Source organism: Ochotona curzoniae, unplaced genomic scaffold (genome assembly GCF_017591425.1).
Source record: "Ochotona curzoniae isolate NIBS_2020 unplaced genomic scaffold, NIBS_Ocur_1.0 scaffold_2587, whole genome shotgun sequence".
NCBI classification, from domain to species: Eukaryota; Metazoa; Chordata; class Mammalia; order Lagomorpha; family Ochotonidae; genus Ochotona; species Ochotona curzoniae.
This window is the reverse complement of record NW_024467096.1, coordinates 12,858,840-12,868,651: the sequence shown is the minus strand read 5'-3', so window position 1 is coordinate 12,868,651 and position 9,812 is coordinate 12,858,840. Positions and strand designations below refer to the sequence as shown.

Sequence of the window (9,812 nt, the reverse complement as noted above, 5' to 3'; positions counted from 1 at the left end):
CACAGTGGAAAGGGCCTAGGGACCTAGACATTCAGTTTCCCCATTTTACAGTGGGGATAAATGAGGCACAGGGCGGAAGTGGGGTGGGAAAGGAGGGCACCCTTCCCCCCCTCCCCCCCCCCGGAGTTATTTATACCATAATGAATATGGCCGGCTCAGAACTTCTAGTCCCTTTTTGTAGGCAGTTGTTTTGGAGTATCCTCTGGGTGGCAAAGGCTGACCTGGGGGTGCTGGGCCTAGACCTTGTCCTCAGAAGTGCTCAGCTGAACCTAGGAGCCAACTCTGAGCCCAAGGTAGAAACTGCTGTGGCTTGGGAACAGGCGTGGATTGGTTTTAAGGGGATCCATGAGAAGGGCTCCTGTTTTCTCTCTTACACTTAGGAGGGATCCAAGGTGGCCCTTTGGGGCCAGCCGTCCTGGAAGGCTTTGGAAGGATGGGGTGGAGTGAGGGGGTTTCTGAAGCCCCCCCAGTGGTAAAGGCCTGCTGTATGAGGGAAAGCTGACTGAAGGGAGGAACACTCTGTGTGTGTGTGTGTGTGTGTGTGTGTGTGTGTGTGTGTGTGTGTGTTAGGGGGTGGGGTTGAGTAGAGGCAGAACTAAGAGTGTTAGTTTGGGAGAACTGGTGAGAGGGATGGGCTGCTTCCTGGAGTTGTGTGGTGTCTGCCTCCCTGAGGTCCTAGGGCCAAAGGTCTGTCTGGCTTCTTTTCCCTTCCTTCAAGGTATCAAGCTGCTGTTCTGCTGTTCAGAAGTTACCTGAAACCCGGGGCCAGCCCTGAGCTACTTGCCTTAGGCCAGACTTGCTTAACATAAAAGTTTCTCATTCTTTTTCTCCATCCTTTCTCCTTTTCCTGAGTTTCTTGCATCTTCAATAAAACTCATTTTCACTAAGGTGTTAGTGACTCTCTGGCTTGCCCTCACAGCCCGCTGACACACATGCGTTTTAAGAAAGCCCTCAAGGAAACAAAGGATGTCTGGGGGGTGCCTGCGGACAGCAGCGGTCAGCCCCTCCCCTCTCTAACTCCCTCTCTCTTATAGATCTGGGGGCAGGTAGAGGTTCACTGAGGGTGGAGCAGGGAACAGTGGTGGGCATGGGGACTAGGACACAGAGCAGGGTTCCATACCCCAACACTCATGTCTTTATGGGCCAGGGCAGGGGTGGGGAATGCCTGGCCCACAGGCCATATAAGGCTGGCAAAAACATTTTGACTGACTATGCCAAGGCAGCTACAGGCGGGACTTGAAATTCAATAAGTCTATAGCAGGCTCATTTTTTAAGTTGATAATTTTTTATGGCCTGCACATGATGTTATAAATATCCAGATGGCCATTGACAGAAAAAAAAGAGACCAGCATCCTTGTTCTCAAGTGTAGATTCCACATGGGGTTTGCCATCTGAGTGGTAGGGTGGCAAGCCTGAGGCCTCTGCATCAGGTAGTCCCACATGTCAGACATCCTGGAAACAGCTGGAGCCTAGACTTGGCTGTGGAGAGGGGAAGGGGTGGCCGAGCTCTTATCTTTTATAGAGTGACACAGTCTAATGGAGAGGTGATCTCCGGGGCCCGGTAGGGTATCCCAGGCAATACTGGGTGGCAGAGGGGACCATGAAGGATGAGGGAGCTTGCATCAGGCTGGAAGTCATCCTTGGAGGGGAGTTGAGTAGGCTGGGACTTGACAGAGGGAAGTACTGGCCTCAGGAAACCTGCTCTTGGGAAGTTCCAGTGAGAGAGGCAATGATTTGGCCTGCAAACAGTGTCCAAGAGTGTTTGTTCATTTCCATGAGTTAACTTGCTGAGTGTCTATTGTGTGCCTTTGGTGACAATACACTCCTCTGTTTTTATTTTGACAAATAAATTACAGTAAATCAGTTTTAAAACATCTCTTTTTTTTTTCTTTTTAATATCACTGAAATATGGTTTCTTTTTATGATGGCTATATTATAGCAGTGCCATTGTTTTTCACTCAAGTGAACACAGTAGCTTAAATCTGATAAAAATGTATTAACTTTGTTCTTTATGAATGTGCATTGCTTTATATAGTTGGATGTTTCACAATTAGGCCTGGTGACACTGTCAACTCTGTTTTAACCTTTGCCCAAGGTAATACAGGTAATTAGAGTAGTGCTCTAAATTACCACCCAGAACTTTTGATTCTTGGCCCCCACATGAATGTGGGCTGATTGGGGTGGCTAAGGGAACAGTCATATTGAATCTGATTTCAGAACCATGGCTCAAGATGCTGGAATGATGATTGAGTAACTTGTGAGGATTGGGAAGCCCAAAATTGGTTGGGATTGAAAACCAACAGCCAGGTAGAAGATGCCAGGTAGTATAGCAGAAGCAGAGGTTGGGGCCTTGCTGCTGTTCTGACAAAACAATGGGAATCTTTGTGCTGGAAAAATAAGATTCTGGAGCTACCTTACACCCAACTAGCAAGGCCCTGGAAGTGTAGAGATGAGGCAGGTGTGGGCTCCATCCTTGAGGAGCACACAGGGCTGTGTGTGTGAGTGATGTGGAGTGGGCAGGGTCAATATATTAAATGCTTGGGATATGCTTTGACTGCTCTGCCCTGAGGAGGGTCAGCCTCAGAGAAGCTACCACAGAAGGGGTGGTGTCTGAATAGAATCCTCTGGGCTAAGCAGGAATTGCCCAAGGTTCTAGAGATGCAGGGAAGTAGGTGGTTTATTCTCAAGGCTTTGCTATGTATGGACAGTGTGCAGGGGAGTGTGGGGTGTGGTGAAGGGGAGGTGTTCGTCTTCTGGTAAACAAGGTGTAAGTTTATCACAGAGGCTCCATGGGCCATTACATGTTTTTGGAGAGATTTATAGGAGAACGAGACTGAGCAGGGGTTCTGGAACCATCTCTGGGATTACATGTTGGGATAGTTATGTGAGAGCTGTAGCAACACTGTTGGTAACTGAATGAACTGAGACTTTGACCCAGAGCAGTAATTAGGCCCTGGGAGCTGAGTGTATTCATGATGGGTGGGGACTTTCCTGGGCTTTGCCCTGCTGGAGGTGGGCAAGGGGGGTTGAAATGGGCTCTTGTATTCAGAAAACTGGTATCTGGGTGAAAATCCATGGGTGTGCAGGTACACAGGAAGTTCAGGACCTAGAGATGCAGTGAAGAGGAAAGGAAGGGCAGTGTGTTGTGGGTGTCCTCAGTAGGCTACACAGAGGCCTGAAGGAAGGACTGGTGTATTCCTAAAGTAGGTCATAGAAATGAGATTGGTAGGTGAATGGGTGGTTGCAGGACTAGTAGGTGAATGCTTGGAACCTGATAAACCACATTGAGGTCTAGAAAATATCTTCTCATTCTTTTCTGTGAATACGATTGAAAGCCCTATAAAATGCTTGTGTAATTATATTGATTCATTAAAGCAAATTTGAAGATGATAGCTTTCATTTTGCAGATGAGAAAATGATCTAAGTGAAGTAGGGTTATACAACTAAGTGCCACAGTGTAACTTTGAACTTTTTTTCCTACTCTGTAGCCTTTTCACCCTTCCTTTATGTGCCTACTAGCACAAAAAGTTGAAGTCCGCAGTGTTCTTTGGTGTTCTTCCCTGGAATTTAATGAAGCATGCATTCCTTGGATCCCAGTGGAATCACAATTGAGTTTGCTTGAGTGAGCAGCTTTCTCTATTCCACGAGGGTGCTGTCCCACCCCTGTCTTTTCCCTGAAGATGCTGCCATTCCCTCTGCCATAGGGTTTCTCCTGTCTCTAGACCTAACTGGAGATGTCAGAGCCCTTCTTGGTAGAGCTTCCCTCCCCAGTTCCCTGTGGCATAAGGCACTGTCCTTAATGTGTTGTGTTCTCTGGAGTTGAACCAAATAGCTCCTGTTGAATCCTGCCCTTCCCTCAAGGATCAGAGGGCTTTCCTGTCACCTGCCTGCCCCAGGTGGGTGTTTTCATTGTGATAACTTGCAGATATAGGCATGAATTGGCTGCCTATTTTATTGGGAGAGGACGCAAGTCCCAGGAATGGCCCTGGCAAAAGGCACAGAAACCTGCCTTTCTTGTTTCGGAATTCTTCCCTCTCATATCTGATGTCCTGAAGATGTTTAGTGGCTGTTTGTTAAGTGGATGAATAGTGTTTATTGAATCACCACTTAACCTTGCAAATGTGTTTGTCAGCCTCCCTTCTACTTTAGAAGAAGCATCTTGAGGCTAACAATGTCTTGTTGTGTATATACCCATTGCCCATGAATGTGCCTGACTCTTGATAGGTCTCTGGAAGTTCTTACTAGATGAAGATAGGGAGTTCACAGCAACCACAGGACAGCAGTCATGTTTTTCCTGACCCTACCCTGGGAGCCCAAGGAGTTCCAGGCATAGCCTGAGAATCAGTAGGGTGGAGTCTGGGGAATTGGGACTAAGGAGTGGGGAGCAACTGGATTTGCCACTGGTTTACTTTCCCCTTCTACAGCCTTTGGTTGTGCTGGCCTTGACCATTCCTGTTTCCTTAATCCATGCCTTTGCCTATGCTGTTTTCTGTCCCTGGGTCTCTGCCTATTGCGAACCTGTGATTAATTAAGGTCAAAATCAAATTCACCCTTGTGCCATGAAGCAACTTACAGATTATTTGCCTTTCTACCTCATATATATTTGTGATCCCATCAAACTCAATCATTTGTATTGAATTTAGTGCAACTGCTTGCCATATAAAGACATTTTGTCATGGGTGGGCTACCCATTTGACAGTGATTCCCTAAGATTCTAATGTCTACTGATGCTATAACCATCAGCATTTGCTGGAGTACACTCTAATTTTTGGCTAAGAATTGAGTTACTTGACACACATGTTTTAGTTGTTCAGTAACGCACGGTGATATTTCTGTGCTGAGCAATTCTCTGACAGCTGAGAAATGGTAGGTCAAGTGCAGAGGACCCGTTTAGGACACTCCTGAAATGTCACAGGTCAGCACAGTAAAGAGGGAGAAAGAGATTCTAGAAGGTGTATGCTGTTGAAATCCTATCAAGTATCTTAGTTCCTACTCTTGTCTTTTTAAGTACTTGCGAGCTTATCAGTCTTATGTGGATAACAATTTCATGGATACCAAAGCTTGTAGTCAGTAGGAGAAGCAGCAAACTGGCAGCCAGGTCCTGCCTAGTCAGCACTGACTAGGGCCTTGGGATAACCTGATCTTGCAGAAGAGGAAGGCACACGATGGATCGGTTCAGTCACACCCTTGTCGCATGAGCTAGTGCTGGGCTATGGTCCTGACTCCCAGATTGCCCTTGTTCCATTGGTGATTTTTCAGTCTCAGTTTCTGCTATGCCTGCATTCCTTCCTTTTCCTGCCCTCCCAGCCTCAGGGGCTTTGCCTTGGAGACTTTTGGAAAAGCTGGTAACTTGAAGATCACTGTATCTTAGGCTTGAACCTTGTGTTTTGCATTTGGAAAGCCATGTGATTAAGGTGGTTCAGTTGGAGGGTGTGTGGTTTGGAATTTTATTTATCTTACTTCCACTTAATGCTTGTGGCTTTCATGTGAGAACCAAGCTTCTGGTTCTGTGCTAACTCCAAGATTTCATTGTGGTGACAGCTCTATGTTCTCTGTAACCCATGCTTTTTTATCTGTACTTATTTTTGCTTGCTTGAGGCTGACTATCTTAGTTCCATTACAAGGTAGGTCGTCTTGCCCTTTTCTTTTCTGTTAAACCTGCCCATCACAGCCCAAGTTACAGAACCCATTCGTGTTTCACAGCCTTCATAGCACTTTTTATGTGGTGAAGGCAGTTTATAATCATTTTTATTACTTAGTTTCCAATTGCATTCCAAGAGATTGGTTGGCAGGTTTTGTCTTGTGGAGATAGCAAGAAGGAAGGAACCTTGGTGTAAGAGGCTTAAGTGGGAGACTGAAATTCACATTCCTGCCTCTAATGCTTTGTCCTGCTCCTTATGTAGGTGAACAACTCCTTTACACTGGAGAGGAATTTGGTGGTATTTCAGTTTCACATTAGCAACCCTAGCTGATTGGGACTGGGAGCCTGATGGCCTGTGCCTACTGATCCCATCATCATGTTAGTACCAACCCCATGGTTTTTGGTGCAAGAAAAACTAAGATCTATGTTTGAGCCACCCAAGAGCTCTGTGATCTTAAGCAAGTTCTGGACATCCATTTGAGGCTAATAACAGTCAGGCAATATAGTGCATTTGGTGGGGATGGAGTTGTATGTAGCAGTATAAGTGTGTGAATGAGTCAGCTCTGGGTGCCCAGCACAGTCTCTGGCACATGGGAATGGCACCTTAATGCTGCTGGTGGATGGGATTTAGACCAAGACTACCCTAAGTTTAAGTCCTAGCTGTGTCTTTTAGCTGAGGATGATCCCATAGGATGAGCTCAGGTGTAATTTTGTTACCCAGCTTACTCACTCGTCACATCACTGAAGAGAGTAATGTGCTGCAGAAAGCAGGGTGGGCACCACAGACTATCAAGGCTAGCATTTCTTCTCCTTCTTTAAGACTTATCTTAGGTATTTGAAATACAGAGGGAGTGGTAGAGATCATCTAACTAATTCAGTTCCCAAATGGCCATTCATGTCTGGGACTGGGTCAAACCAACACCACAAGCCAGGAGCTCTTGTTGGGAGGACCCAGGTACTGGTGCCATCTTCTACTACTTTCCTAGGTACCCCAAGCACTTTGGCAGGGAGCTGGATTGGAAGTGGAGTAGCTGGGACTTGAACTGGTGCTCATATGGGATGCCAGCATTACAGGGTGCTGCTTAACATACTGTGCTACAGGGCCTTCTTTCTCTCTCAGGCTGTACATCTTGCTGAAGAAATTAGGAAATAGGGGAATATAACTGTGGACATATGTGGTATGAATTTCTTATGTACTTATTTGAGACTTGGAAAGAAAGAGACAGATAAAATTGATGTTCCATTTGCTGGTTCACTCCTTATATGTTTACAACAGTTGGTCTTGGGAGGTGCCAAACCAAAATCAAGAACCTGGAACTCAAGCTTGGTCTCCCACAAAGGTGGGAGGGACCCAAGAATTTGGACCATCCCCTGCTGCCTCCCAGATTGTTGCTTGGTATTCCTAGGAGATTTTTTTTTTCATGTTGAAAGATTTCTGTCTTTAAGGTTACCCTCAATTTGCTTATGGATAAACATGTCTGTTACATCAGTAAGCTGTTTCACAGGTTACAGGCAAAATTTCTGGTTTGATTAGAACAACTTCAGATTGTGATTATGCTTTAGGGGTTTTGTTATGGGTGTGAGCGAAATCACATCAGACATGTCTAAGGTTTATTAAGGAGTCTTTATTAACCGAGCTTGGTAATAATAGAGCACACTAGAAATAGCAAATCACAAGTCCGTATGGCAGTCCAATCAATCGTAATCCAACCAAACATAATCCAAAGAGGAACAAATGGTCATTATCCTTAAGTCCTCCCTTAAGCTGAAGACCTATGTCCCAGCTTCCGCAACAATATAAGTTATCCTAACAGACATACAACGAATAACCTGGACATACTTACAAAGCTGCAGACATTCACCTTTCCTTTGCTTCTCTGCCCACATTCCATCACTGTTAGGCCTCACCTCTCCTGAAACTCCTGATAGTACACAAACCAGAAATAACATTGCTATATCCATTTTCCCATCTAAGCAGTACACAGGACCATGCTCAGGGGATTACCTGTCCTGGGTCAGCCAAGAGTTGAGGTACCAGAGCAAAGGAAGCACCTGACCAGAAAGAGAGTGAGCCCCTGCTTCAGGGGCCTTTTAAAGGGGCTTGCGAGGGGAGTGGTTACACAATGCAATACCGTCCCCTCTCAGATAGGCGAGTCACAGGTGGGCAGGAGAAAATACTTGGATGGTGGTGGGGAGTGGCTGAGGATGGAATTAATGTCCCATTGCTGTTAGAACCCGCCTTCAGGACAGAGGGTAGGGGACACAGCCACATTTCATTTGCCCACTGTCAATGGGTGCTGGCTATCACTGGCTGTACCCCATAACAGTTTTAATAGCATCCCCTTCGAACTCAGGAGTGTTTGAGATGTGGAGGATAAATTATGTCACACTACTTACATGTGTTGAGTGAGATAGAGTATATGACCAAGGCCAAGCTTCAGGTAAGGCCTGAAGGGACCTCTGCTCTTTTTGTTGGAGGACATGCTAGGCATGTGAAAAAATGTCTATTGAATGAACTCTTTTTATAAAAGTAAAGTTCAATGTCTTTGAAAGGGATTTTAACATTGTAGGCATTTAGTATGTACTAGGGTTGCTAAAAACATTGTAATATGCATGAGCACCTCTAGTTATAAGCAAGTGTCATGAAAGAGTTGTTTATGCAGAACTGGAGGACTGAATGGGTCTGGAGCGTGTGTAGAGACTTGTTGCAAGTGCAGAGGCTTGAGTTAGATGCAGCTACATGGGAAGACTGGGATCAAGAGTCAGTGGGACCCAGCTTGTTTGAACTGCTCTTAGTTAAGAGGTGAGGTACATACTTTAGCTGGTGCCTGGGTCTATTCTTTTCCATCCATTGGCCCTTCTAAATAAAACTCTGTAATTGTGACTGTGGGAGCCCAGTGTTGTTCTGAATTCTGTGCCAACAGGTGTACAGAGTCACATGCCCTATGTCTTTCTAATAAATTTCCCTTGAAGTTTTTTTTTTTTTTTAATTCTGAGGAAGAAAACAACTGGGTTGGCACCTAGAGTGTCTTTTTTGTTTAGTTTGAAAACTAATCATTCTCTGGGACTGCAATAAGGAGTTGCCACCCAGAGGGTGGGGTGTTCCTTGACTCATGGGAAAGGTAAACTCTACCGTGACCAGGCAGGTGAGTGGCATCTTTTCTTAGAGTGAGGTGAAAGGCAGGTCAGCATTCCATTAGCTGCTCATTTCTATCTGGGAAAACTCTCTCCTTAGCCACAATGTGTGCAGCAGTGTCACTTGGGGAATATTTTAGTTCCAGTATTGACAGCTGGACAGAACTTTAAAGAAATATTTGTCCATCAATTTGGCACATTTATGTATTGATTTGTTTGACATGAAATGCCAAGTGACCCTTTGAATGGATGAGAGAAACTCAGCTCTGAATTTGGGGGGTGAGGACATGAGTGCTGTGTGAATTCTGTCTACAGGAGGTCATACAAATAGTCAAGATGATATGTACCAGTATGTGCAGAAGATACTGAGGAATAGATGATGACTGGCTCCAGGATCCTGGGTAGATGTTGCAGATGGAGAGACTGCCATTTGATTGGGCATTGAAGCATCTACAGAAATTTGTGTGAGGAGTGAGAGAAGGAGAGATTTTTTAGATGGGAGAAATCATATGAACCAAGGACATGTAGAGGGGGAAGTGCATGACGCTTTGGAAAATTATTCAGGGATGGCACAATAAAGAGATTGGGGAAATGAAGGTGGGGGTAGGTAGAGGCCTGGATCAACAAGGGCTCTGATTGCTGCGTAGAATTGACACTTCACTCTGAAAGGAGCATCAAGAAGGGCCATGAGATGCTAGTGTCTGTCCTTTTGGAGACTGCTTGCTTGCAGTGCTCTGGATGGATGGGAGGGAAGGTGAGTAGAGAAAGTGAGAGGTTCTGCAGTACCCCAGGTAAAAGCTAAACTGAATTAAAGTTGAGGTAGTGAATATGAGACAATTGTTTATACAGAGAATAGAAGTCATTCCCGTCTTCTCATTTTACATAGAGGACATAGGTCCTGAGAAGGTACCACATGCAAAATCCACAGCCCTCGTCTCAGTGTAGCCTTCTGAGGCTCCTATCCTTTAGCTGGCATTTAGAAGGTTGACAATTAGGGTTGGCGTTGTGTTGTCACAGGTAAAGCTGCTGCCTGTGA

General features: G+C 45.4%; 1 protein-coding gene across 2 annotated transcripts in view; it reads left to right on the top strand.

Moving 5' to 3' along the window:
- Positions 1–9,812, top strand: part of LOC121171399 (LIM domain containing preferred translocation partner in lipoma) — a 694,421-nt gene that overhangs the window by 1,421 nt on the left and 683,188 nt on the right. The gene's annotated exons all lie outside the window — the stretch shown is intronic.